This window comes from Sturnus vulgaris, chromosome 15, assembly GCF_052056855.1.
Source record: "Sturnus vulgaris isolate bStuVul1 chromosome 15, bStuVul1.hap1, whole genome shotgun sequence".
Lineage (NCBI taxonomy): Eukaryota > Metazoa > Chordata > Aves > Passeriformes > Sturnidae > Sturnus > Sturnus vulgaris.
Genome location: NC_142257.1, coordinates 15,246,050 through 15,258,346, shown reverse-complemented (window position 1 = coordinate 15,258,346; position 12,297 = coordinate 15,246,050). Strand labels below are relative to the sequence as shown.

At 41.9% G+C, this 12,297-nt stretch overlaps 1 protein-coding gene across 3 annotated transcripts in view; it reads right to left on the bottom strand.

Moving 5' to 3' along the window:
* Positions 1 to 11,656, bottom strand: part of TENM2 (teneurin transmembrane protein 2) — a 617,267-nt gene extending 605,611 nt beyond the window's left edge. The window contains exon 1 of one of the 3 annotated variants that reach the window (XM_088173828.1): positions 11,555 to 11,656. The gene's annotated coding sequence lies outside the window, so the exon portion shown is untranslated. The remainder of the gene's footprint in view (positions 1 to 11,554) is intronic. The other 2 variants (XM_088173829.1, XM_088173830.1) reach the window with 2 other exon arrangements.
* Positions 11,657 to 12,297: the final 641 nt, after the last annotated feature.

Sequence of the window (12,297 nt, the reverse complement as noted above, 5' to 3'; positions counted from 1 at the left end):
TCAAAAGAGAAGATAATAGTGTCCTGAAAACAAGCCTTAACTGTAACACACAGACACAGGAAGGAGGAGGGGGGAAAAGGGTCTGTCTCATGGTGAAAGAAGCTACTCTTTGCAATGAAACTGCAAATTCCAAAGTTTTGATAACTCACATGCAACAGACTCAGGGATAGCTATAAATGAACCATTTAAGAAAAGCAAGCAGCTCCAAGATCTAACTTATTCAGTTTTCCCAAAAACATGCTTCCCATGGAGACACCATATTTCACTGTATTCCACTTATCAGGGGGATAATGGATTAAGTTGGAGGAGACTGAAATATTTTTTGTCAGGTGTGTCCCAGGAGTTAAGAGAAGCTCAGCTCTTGTATTTCATAATTTCAGCTTTTAGTCAACGCAGGACTTCAGAGATGACAAGGCCATGGGAAACAAGGTGACACTAGGATTTTCGTGCTGCCACCCAGTTTTAATTTGGGGGAGGCACAGGTGCTTCTGGTACAGTCCTGGTCAGCAGGGAGTACATCCAACCCCACTCAACAAAGGATTTCAGCCTTGGAGAATTTTACAGACAAGGGCTAAACTGGTTAAACATTATTCAACCAAACCTGAGCCTTGGTAATTGAAAGAAGAATATGGTTCCATAATGTGCTAAAAGCTATCAGTCAATGGGCCATCTTGCTGCCACATACTTCCAAAATAATACAGCCAGCTTAGTTTATTTTTCAGAAGACTCTTGTCCATGTTCAGACTAATCACAAAGAGAGAAGATAGCCTCTATAATAAAGCTGTTTATCTGAAATTAAAAATTGGATTAATTTTTTCCCTCCTACACTATTAGAACATCATCCAACTTCTATAATCTTCCAAAACACTTTTTAATTGAAACATTCACAATTAAAAACAAAATTAAAAAAATCAAAATTGCAAAAGGTGCATAATTAGCAAACCCAAAGGCACACATCTTTTAACAAAACTGATGCATTTCAGGCAGTAAATCCAGTTCCCAAATGCACGTGCTACAGCAGGGCTGGAAGGACAGCACGGTTTGTGAGCGGAGTGCGTGAACAGACCAGCAGAATTTGTCTGCTGTTCAGAGGCAACAGATGCAGACCCTTATCTGCAGGACTGCAACAGCCCTTTTTCTAAGTGGAGAATAAACTTATTTTTCAATGCATTAGCTTATCCTGCAGCACTGTTTCCTTACTCAAGGAAAGATTGTTTTCCATAATACAAAAAGCTATTACAGATTTACTGTGTGAGCAAACTGGGATGTTAAATAATTGCTAAGTAGAGAAGATGAATAAACAGTTCTATGGACCTCCAAGTAATCAAAGTGGGAAAAAACATCAATTCCTAAAATTTAGCTATAATCTACTGGTAATGGACACAAATAAGAGTTCATACACAACAGAAGAAATGGCACCAAGTACACATACAACTTCTGGCAATAAGATAATTAGTCAACTCCAAACTTTATACTTGTAAAACCTTCCCCAGTAATGTCATGGCTGAGGGGAGCTGGGTAGGGAAGAGGGAGAAAGGAAGGTGGAAGGGAGAAAAAGTACCATCATCCAACCAAAGAGATTCCTTTTAGGGTCATGGCATAAATGACCACCACCTGACACAGAAAATAAATAACCCAATCGCCTGACATAGAAAGCATTATGTTAAAATACACAGGAATATGCTTACCATGACTTCTGACACAGACAGATGCATTCATAATAAATTTGGGGAATTACAGTCCCAAAATATTCATGAACTGCCTGAACTAAGTCAGACAACCTTTGGTCACGGAGCTGAGATCCTGGAGCTTTACATCCAGCTGTGCCAGACTTAAGTGCAGAGTTGGTAAGTGATGTAAGAAGGAAGATAGTAAGACATTTTTAAAGCACATTTTTGCTAGTTTACTATTTGGACCCAGGAAACAGCACACCAGCCATAGTGTTTCCATCTGCCATGCCTGCCAAGATATCTTTTTGCAAACAAGGCAAGACACAGATGGAGTAGCACATAGCTGCTCTTGAACTACCATGAGAGCCCCTGTTTTCACTTCTGCTCACACTGCCTAAAATGAAAGCAATCTCAAACCAAATACTGAGCACCTTTTTCTTTCACCTCAGCAATTATTTATGCAATGTATGGTGCCAAGCCTCATTTGTTTTTCTTCTTCTTTAAAGAAAAACACGTAGAAACAAGAAGTGAGCCTCCCTACCAAGCTAAAACTGTAGCATAGATAAGCAAGGTTTGATCCCAAGTCACTGCAATCACTGCAAGGCATAAATTAACTTCAGCTACCACAAGTTCAAGCTCATATATATGTTTGTTTCTGCTTAGTTTGAAAATAATACCTACTAGCTATAAATGATGGGTTCTGCTGTGCCAATATTATGATCTACTAAGTACAAAATAGCATTTCATTAGCAAAATTGAAGTGGCATCTAACCATCTTAAAAGTTTCCTTTCAAAAGTATCAATTAAACCAAACTGCAAATGGACAACAATAGGAAAAACGTGTTCAGGTAGAGGCTGCCCTAAGCAGGTGATCCTTTCTCATGCACAGTCATTGGAACAACAGCAGGGCAATAATGACTATTTTCAGGATCAGATCCGAATAGTCAAATATACCTAATTCAGGCTTAACTGTCATTTTATCTAAGTATTTTTACATTGCAAATTTAAAGGCTCTCCTATTCTGTAATACATAGGATGAATTACTTGTTTTCCTAAAAGTTGCTTAAATACTTTTTGAATACCCACCAGGTTTCATCTGACAAGAACTAATCCAGTCTGACTATACATTAGACTTCTAACACTTTGTTCCAGGGGCCAGGAAATTTTCAATAATCAGAGACTCTTTTGTATCCAGGGCTAGATGGAAAACCTTTGGCAAATGGAGGCAGAACAAAGCAGCAATCACAGCAGCTTTATAAAGGATCTAAACCCCACACTTTGCAGTGATTCTCTTCTTCAGGAGCAGAGGAATGAGAAAGGCTGTCTCCTTTGCAAGGAACCACCAGGCAAGTAGGGAATGACCATCAGTGTGGGGAGTACCAACAGACCCAGTTCTGACTTTTCCCAAGAAGGCTGCTGAGACAAAGAGAATGACACAGATCTCTATCCCAGTACCCTTGTGTGGGAAAAGGTCATCTGGAAGCTGGCCTTAAACTAACTGGGGTACAACCATAAATTACAATCTTGTAACACAAGATCTCCAGAACTGACAATGTATAAACTCCAATGTTCACAGTCAGCAAAGGTTATGGGGAGAGTGACAGGCATGGAGGTAATGCAGAAGCTGCTCTATAAAAGAAAAATCTATTAAGGGCTTATATTTTGGACTCAAACACAGAGGGAAGTGATTATGGCTCCTTTAAAAGAAAAAGAAAGGCAATTTAAGCCTGGAGGTAGCTGATACTGAATGTCAGCTGAACTAGAGGAACTTACAGAGGCCCCTGGGATTATTGGAGAGATGGAAGAAGAGTTGCAGTAAGGTAATTAGAGTTTCAACGGAAGAATAAATATTCCACAGGCAATCCACAGGTTCTCCTCACCTCTCACCATTTCTTCTCTCCAGCAGTGACATCTGCTTGTGAAAGCCAAGGGAAAGGTCTCTCTCATTCAACTCATTAGTTACTAATCCTCACTGGAAACACAACAAGGGACACAGTACCAGGAGGAGCTGCCAGCTTTTCCCCCACTGCTCCGAGGCAAGCACAGGGCGCGGGGTCTCCAAGGTGCTCACCCAGGAACAGTGATGCACTGCTGGAGCCACGGGCCCCAAGCACGCTTTGAGAGAGAAAGACACACCCCAGGGCAGCTGAGGCATTATTCAGGTTACTTTTTTCCCTGTATTCTTCTCACTCTCCCCTTCTTCATGCCCCAGAGGGAAAGAGACTGCTGTTTATAGGCAGGCTGCTGAAGCAAGGGGTAGCACCTTGCTGGGGAATGATCAGAAGGGGCAGGAGGAAGAGAGTGATGACAGCAATCCATTGAGGATTCACGATCTCAGCTTTTTTCCTGTGCAAGGCATTTTGGTTACCCACATTGTGATCTCAAAAAGACTGTCTCCCCTTTGCCCTGCAATGGTGAAACAAAGTACTGTGATGATATTTCCACCTTCCAGAGGGCCTGCTTTATAAGGAATACTGAAATAATTGTGACTTTGATGGCCTGGAAAAATGCTGCAGCAAACTGTGCTTCAGCACTGGTCCTGACCACTGCCATGATTCTGAAATATGTTATGTGCAGCTCCACTCTCGTGTCATCTCTCAGCCTCAGGTATGTTGCACAGAGGAAAGAAGGTGACAATGTTCTGGATTTCAGTCAGCATTCCTTAGCAGGTAGAAAAGCTGAAAGAAAAGACAGCTGCACAGCTTATTCTTTACTCCACAGCTGAGGCCATTGGTGTCAGCTAGGATTTGCACTGCAATACCACATACTTCAGAATTGGTTAATAAAGCTGTGACCTCCAAATTTAGCACTTCACTAAGAGACTTTTTCTCAGGCTGCTCTGTGCCCACAACAAGCAGCTGGAGAGACAGGGAAAAAGAGAAGACTTAGGTTAGTCTCTATGCAAGGAGAGAAGTAAAGCCAGGTGACTTCTCTGCAAAAACAAAAAAGGTTTAGGTACTTTTGTGGCCAAGGCTATACACAAACCTTTATTACTATCCTTGCTTTTTAGATTATTAATAATCTACCTGACAGTCCACTTCTCATAAACCTTTCCTGAAAAGACTCAGCTACCAAATACACGCATTCATTTCAGGTGACTTAACAGAAATATTTTTTATATTTTAAACGGTTGTTTTCTCTCAAGGATTTTCCACAGCCAGAGATCCAAGTCCAGAAGGACATTAAGAACTGAAGAGTACAGCTAACAGGATTTTTTCATCATCTTATAGATACCCACTCATCTCTGAACAGTAAACCTTCTTTACAAACCTGTTCTGTATGGCCGCACTCTCAATAGCAATTTACAATTTCCCTTAATAGTGTTTTTGTGTATTCTTTAGCTGATATTTAGGCCACAGGTTCCCAAAACAGAAGGAACTGATCAAAGCCATTCACTATGGGAATTTTCTGTATCTTCATTGCTAGCTAGACCTCCATGTATGTTTACATAAACTCAATCATGTTTTAGGCAATTGTAAACGTTATAGAAACACTATAAACAAATCAAACTGGTACAAGATTATTAAAATTGCTAATCCACTTCCATGGTACTTTTGTGTTTACTCAAAACTGTAGTTAAATGTATCAAGTTTCAACTAATTCAAATATTCTTCTATAAAATAAGATTTGCCTAAAACTTTACCCCGATTGGAAGGGGTCTGACAAAAATTTTTTTTGTGAGACCCAATAATAATAGTTTTGAATTTAATGCTCAGTCAGCTTTGCTGAAATAGGAGAGAAAACTATTTCTCTATCTTTTCAAGGTTTATTTTTGTGGATGCTCACATTTGTATGTTCTCATGGAAAACCAGCACACCAACCAGAGCTCACTCTCCCAAAAACCACAATGTGAAAATATTTTCTCTGTGTCAAAAGTACATGGAGAAAAATTAGGAGAAATGCCCACCCTAGAAAACATTCCGGAAGAGAGAGGTCAGTGTTTCAGACTATGCTCTTGCCACCTCCTGAAGGACCATGACTTTCTCAATGTCCCTGAGCACAGACCCAAAACCAAATGCAACAAGAGTCTGCACATGCACATCCAATCCTTCAACATCTATTATTAGGAACTAGGATGAAAAGTATGTTTTGTTTTTTTCTTTTTAATGGCTAATTCCTTAGTAATGGTCAACTAGGCATATGCACAGTGACAGCAGAACTGCATATCACTTGCTTTATTTGGTTGAGAAAATTCATTTAATGTGGCAAGCATGAAGTGTAAAACACTTCTCCCTAGGGAATGTATTTTTATATATTCTGATGAATTTAATATTTACCTTATTTCAATTGACTCATTTTTCCTCCAGAATCTGAATCAAACACAGTATTTCCTGAAACACTGGCAAGTAAAGTGAACCTTATTTTCAAGGTCAGAAAGCTTCTCTCTAGTGTCATTGTTATATTTCAATATCTGGTATTCTGCCTTTCTAAATGTGAAACTTTTTTGGTTGTTGTCATTGTTGGAATACATGCTTACCATTGGTTTAGCATGTGGTACAGTTTTGGAGCACACTATTGTGGTAACTTATTCTCCTTTTTTTAGAGAGATTAGAAAAGTCACTAGGCAATTACACTCAGAAAAATCTATTATTTATATTTAGTATGACTTCCTGTATTTTGCTGTTTTACATCTAAGCCCTACACTCCTACACAATGGGTTCATAAAAGAATTTTTATAGTTTCCACTTACATACAGTTATCCACACCTCTTAAATTTAATACAAAATAGTTTTCTACAAGACAGCTGACAACACTGTACAGAGCCACTCAAAACCACAGCAGAACCAACACTCCTAACTCAATTGTTTAGGAAAAGTGACTTTCCTAAAAATTATCTCCCCCCCCCCCCAAAAAAAAAGAAAAGTAAAAAAAAGAAACAATCCTGTTCATAGTTAAGGAAACACACCTAAAAGTTCCCAGGAGGCACAGAACTGCTCACCTGGAGACAGGCTCTGCTTCTGTACATGTGCACACTGGAAAAAGCTTTTCTGGATCTTTCAGGCTGTGGTTCAAAGAATTTACACTGGCTGCTATCCCTGTGCCCTGACACTGCCCAGGATAAGCAGCAGAAGACAGTTCTGTTTCTGTCACTTTCACTGCTGCCCCCAAACAGCACCTGAGACAAAACTGCCCCCCTCGGGCAGCACCTGAGATTAAACCATTGCTTAGGAGCCTCTTCCAGTGCAGAGGCCCAGGGCTGCCCTTCCACTGCTGCCTCTCCATGTTCTTCACGTACCATCTCCCACAAAGACTGTACCTAGAAGCTATTTCTATCCTCCTCAAGTGTTTCACTGATATGTTCATTAAAGATTTTAGATAGCCTTGCATCATCCCTCTGAATAAGCCCTGGTGTTTTCCTTGCCTATGTGGGCTGAGAAACAACAGATAAATCTGGAGAACTGAGACCAATTCAAAGCTTCAAAGGCTGCTACTAAAGGTAAAGGCAGGGTGCTCCAAACTAATAAGAAAATCCTTCAAGACCATCTATTTATGTATTTCATACTATTTTAACACATATTCATAGTTCTGAATGGTTACAGTTAATATTTAGTCTCAATGTGTTTTGGCTAAGAAGTTTCTTCAGAACAAAAATAGAATGAAGACCCTATTATCCAAAACAGGTGATACTATGTTCTTGCCATATTGAATTGCATTATAGTTAAAAACAAAAATCAAAAAAAACCTCAAAGCAAAAAAACAGAAAACTAAAGAATCCTCAAAGCCAAACTATCCTGCATCAGTAAAACTTCATTTCCATTCATCAGAGAATAAAATGTATCTTCTATAAAACCTGTTCCTGAGGGAAAGAAAAAGGCATGACTTAAGATCAATAGTTTCCCTAAGTATTGGCCAAAATGAGTCTGAACACAGCCACTGGTGTAGTGTGGTGTGTGCACCATGTATCCATTCACAATCTGCTCAGCTAAACGTAAAAGTTTGTAATCCAATGTTGTGCAGCTTGTCACTAAAAATCTTGTAATCACATCCCTGTTTGGAGGACTACTGGGTTATTAATGCTCAGCAATAAAGATGAAAGTAGACAATTTATTACTATTTGGCACTGAATGTCAGTCAATTCAACTAAAAAGAACCTATTTAAAAAATAATAAAAAATGAATAATATCTAAGCTTCGCATGCTTCCTGCTTATCCAAAAAGTCTATCTCATTATATTGAGTTAGTCGGCAAGGTGGATTTAAAACTGTAAATGAACTTCACCAGCATTATGGGATCCCAATGCAGACCAATAATTGTGAGACAAAACTGAGCTAACAGAGAGTGGCCCGAAGTCTCTCTTCAGTGCGAGGGTGGATGAGGGGAGGCTGCAGGGCACGGAACACGCTCCACGCCGCTCAGCCCAGGCACTCGCAGAGAGGAGCAGGACGAGCAGGGGCTCATCGAGGCTCCCACACAGCCACGATACAAAGCTGGTCCAGTCTGTGGCTGGAACAGTGTGACACAGCCACAGCCATTTCGTACATCACTAAAAGCACTCTGTGCAGGAGCTGCTTTGTGCAGGAAGAAATTAGAAAGATGAGTCACCATCAGTTGGCATGAAGGCTCTGGGATGTGACACCTCCGGTCACAAAGCGGGGACCAGTGCTACTTGTACTGAGTATCAGCAAAACCTTCTTTCCTGTTGTAGCACAGTAAGTATTACATAAAACTGTTCTTCCTGATAAGGATCTTGTGAAATTGTAAGTAAAGCATAGTTAAAAAAACCAAAAAGCCTGAGAAAAAACTTGCCATTTCCATTAAATATTAACCTTCTGAAAGAGCAAGTCAGGACTAAAACATCTCTTATCTTAATTAGTTTAGTAGAAATGAATTTAATTTATATTGTAAGGTTGTATTTTCTATTACAGATCCAGGGCAGGGAAGGGCAAACTTTTTATAACTATCCATTTATATAAAAAGAATATTATTGTTTAAAGGATCAGTCCAATAATTTTTTGGTCTTATCTTTAAGCATGGACTTCAGTGGTGCTCCTATGTGCATCTTGTGCCAAAAACATTAAGGATTGAGGGATTAAATTCACAGTAAACTGCAAACAAACACAAGCCAGCCTTTCAAACATTGGTATATTGACTTGAGTAGTCTAATAGTGGCTGGAGCTTTGTCTCCATCTAATTTGACCTTCAGTTTAGTTTGACCTCTCAGACAAGAAAGTCTAGACATTGACCTTGATTGAACTCAACATTTTCCCTTTTCTGGTTCTTCTAAATAATTTTAAGCACACAATCACTAATATAGCTAACACCATGACTTTAATAGCAAAACTGTTCACAGGAAATTTTCTTTGAATGCAGAAACAAAAATGTCTGTATTTGACAGGAAAATGCCAAAAACATATCCATATATGAAAAGTTGATGAGTACATATCAGAAATAAAACTGTTATTTAGAAAGGCAAAGAAATGCAACTATTAGCCCCCTCAGATCAATAATCTCTGGTAATCTCTGTGACCTAACAAGAGAAAGTGCTGTCTCAATTCTTTCCTGCAGCTTTGATTTTTAGTGTGAAATATTAAGTGAAAATACAGTTCCGTTTAAATACAGGAAAACATAACTTGTGATGTTCACGTGTTAATTCTCCCCATGCTACACGAGCAGTTGAAATCTAATGACACAGAAAGACCATTATTTTAATTATCCCTATAAAAAATAAGCATGTAGAGGACTAAAATGTTACTGTTTCCTATGAGCACTGTCTTAGTAGAAATGTCTTTTTTTAAAAGTAGAATAAAAATTCAAATATTATCTGGCCCCAAACTTTTTCTTTAAAAAACATGGTGTAAGCGTGTTAATAATTGGATTAAAAATTACTTCTTTGAGTTTTCAGGTATTGCCAGGACAGTAAGAAACCACAGCTAGAAAAGTTTTCCTCTCAAATTGAATTAAAGCTCAGACCCCACAGCTGGCTTTTTGAATACCATACAATCTATATGGGTGTAATGTAAGACTAGTTTTTATTTATTACTCAGCAACTAGAAACCTCAGCATATGGGCCAAGCCAAATTAATCATCAGCCTGGTCACTGATTTGCCGAGGCAAATCAGGAAAATGATGCTCAAACACATTGTTTGTATATATTTTCAATCTTGACAAAGCAAGAAATGTTCCTTATCATTAGGTTGTCATCCCCTTGTAAAAACTGACTTTACCTAGCACTTATATAAATACGCCCCTTAGAAAAGTACCAGTTGTTACTGTGCACAGTGGTTCTCTACCAGCTGAATGACAAATGCAAACGTCTTAAAGAAAGAACCACCTTTCTCAATTCCTCTGAAGTTTGCAGAAAAACTTTTGAGTCTGTAGAACCACTGTAAAATATTACTTACCTAAAGTTACCATACTAACAGGTGATGCTACTCTTTCATTAACTCTGCCCTTAGCAGAGACTGTTTTAATTACAACAGATTTTAAGCAGCATTCCATAAAGTGCCCTGTGAGGATGTTGGGTGGCTACAGAGACTTACTGACAGCTTGCATTCTGTATTGTTACAGCAAAGCTTAATATTCTTAAATTGCTAGAATGCTGCTACTTCTACACTTTACTTCTCTAGGACACATGCATTTTGAATGTCTTTGATCTTACATAATCTTCTCACTACACAACTAAACCTTACAAACAAAGTCTCCTTTAATTGTGTTCCTGCATTTTAATTCTGTTATAATACCTGTTTCCTCCACATAACACAAGATTCGGTAAATTTAAACAAGTACAAGCCAAACATTATATATAAATATTTAACTATTTATGCATACACATATACAGACAGAGACAGTACTTGCCATTTCATTCTGAGCCTTTTAGAAGGACAGAACGCTTAAGCATGAAGTAACAAAAAGGCATAAAAGCCCATATTAAGACATCAGCACTATTAAATCTCCCAAAATTGCTACAAATAGATGTTTACACAAGCATGCTAACAAGAAGTGTAAAAAAGGAGTCTGGTTCAAAGACAGAGAGTTAAGAGCTCAATTTGCACCCATTAGGCACCTTATTTAAATTTCAGTCTGGGTGTATGCAGGAGACAAACCAGTCTCTTGTCAAAGTGCCACTCCACGGCAGGTGTAGCAGGGACGCGCTCCGGTGTCAGCACACGCTGGTACATTGTCTGAGCGCTGGATGTGATGCATGCCAGCAATCCCTGCCTCCACAGCCAGGAATTTATTATCCACAGCAATTCCCAAACAGCTCAATCGCAGGGCTATGCGTGAAACACCAAAGCGCTTCTGTGTTTATTACCTTCGCAAACAACAAAATATCACCGTCCCTCAGTGCTTCCCGCAAATCTGCAGCAATGATGCAAAGCAGCATTTTTTTTTAAATTCCCCTTCGGAATACAAATGCCTGCCTTCTATTGCTGCCTGTTCCTAGCCGAGACGCACCGTGGACAATAGTTTCTGAATCAGCGATACCTTCTCACACTGTTAGCAAACACTGAAGAAATAAATAACAACATTGTACTAAAATCTCGGAAGAAAAGGGGAAAAGAAAGTAAATTAATAAATTAAAAAACAGCAGCTTAAAAAAAACAATGACAACACAAAAACACCGTGAAAATATAAGAAATACCAGCGGTTCAGGATGAGGATTAATAGGCAGAAAGGAAGCAGCGGCAGTTATTGCAGAGGCACAGAGAATCCTCCTTCCCTGGAACTCACGCAACTAATGACCTCTCCAAGTGCTGAATTCCGCGGCTCGGCACAGCCCGCGCACGGCCGGCCGTGACACACTCACACACACTCACATCCCAACTTGTCAACTCCACCACCGCGATTACGGCGGGGGACGCCGGAGCCACGGAGCCCCGAGCGCGGCGGAGCGGGGACGAGAGCCCCGGGCATGTCGGCAAGTGAGAAGTGAAGAGCATTTACCAGCAGCGGCGGCGGCAGGTTGAGCAGCCCGAGCGCCTCTCACCGTCTCTGGGCGATAACTTCGCACCGGTGCGGATTCCTTCAGTGAGGAGGGGACACCCCTTCCTTCCCTGCCCTTCCCCGCCTTCGCTCTGCTCTCGCTGCGCGTCCCGTCCCTCCTGCCACGAGCGGAGCGCCGGGAAGAAGCAGCGCCGAGAGGAAGACGCGCCGGGAGGAAGAAGCTCCGGGAAGCTCCGGGAAGCTCCGGGAAGCAGCGCCGGGCAGCGCCGCAGCCTCGCGCCGCCCCCGGGGAGCGCGGGAGCCGCGGCCGCGGGGGGAGCGCGCGCCGGGCTGAGGGAGAGAGCGCGCGCGCCGGGCGGGAAGGGGGCGAGCGCGCGCGCGCCGCGGCCCCGACAGCGCGCGCCCCTCCCCGCGGGTGCCGCGCGCGCCGCAGCCAATCGCCGCGCTCGGCGCACGGGCGCGCGCTGCCGGGCGCGCGCGGTGGCGGCGCGGGGTCCGGGGCGGGGGAGCGGGGCTGGGGACAGGGACGGGGACGGGGACGGGAATGGCAGCGGCAGCACCGCCACCGCCGCCGCCAGCGCGTCCTTGTTGCCTTGACCGTCCCTGCGCACAGCGGGCGGCTGCCCCGGCCGGGCGCTGCCGCAGAGGCGCGGGAGGCGGGGACGCCCCGAGTCTCCCGCGTCAGGATGCTCGTCCCGCCGCCCCGTCGGGGCGGTGCGGGTCGGGAGGGGATGCGGGTCGGG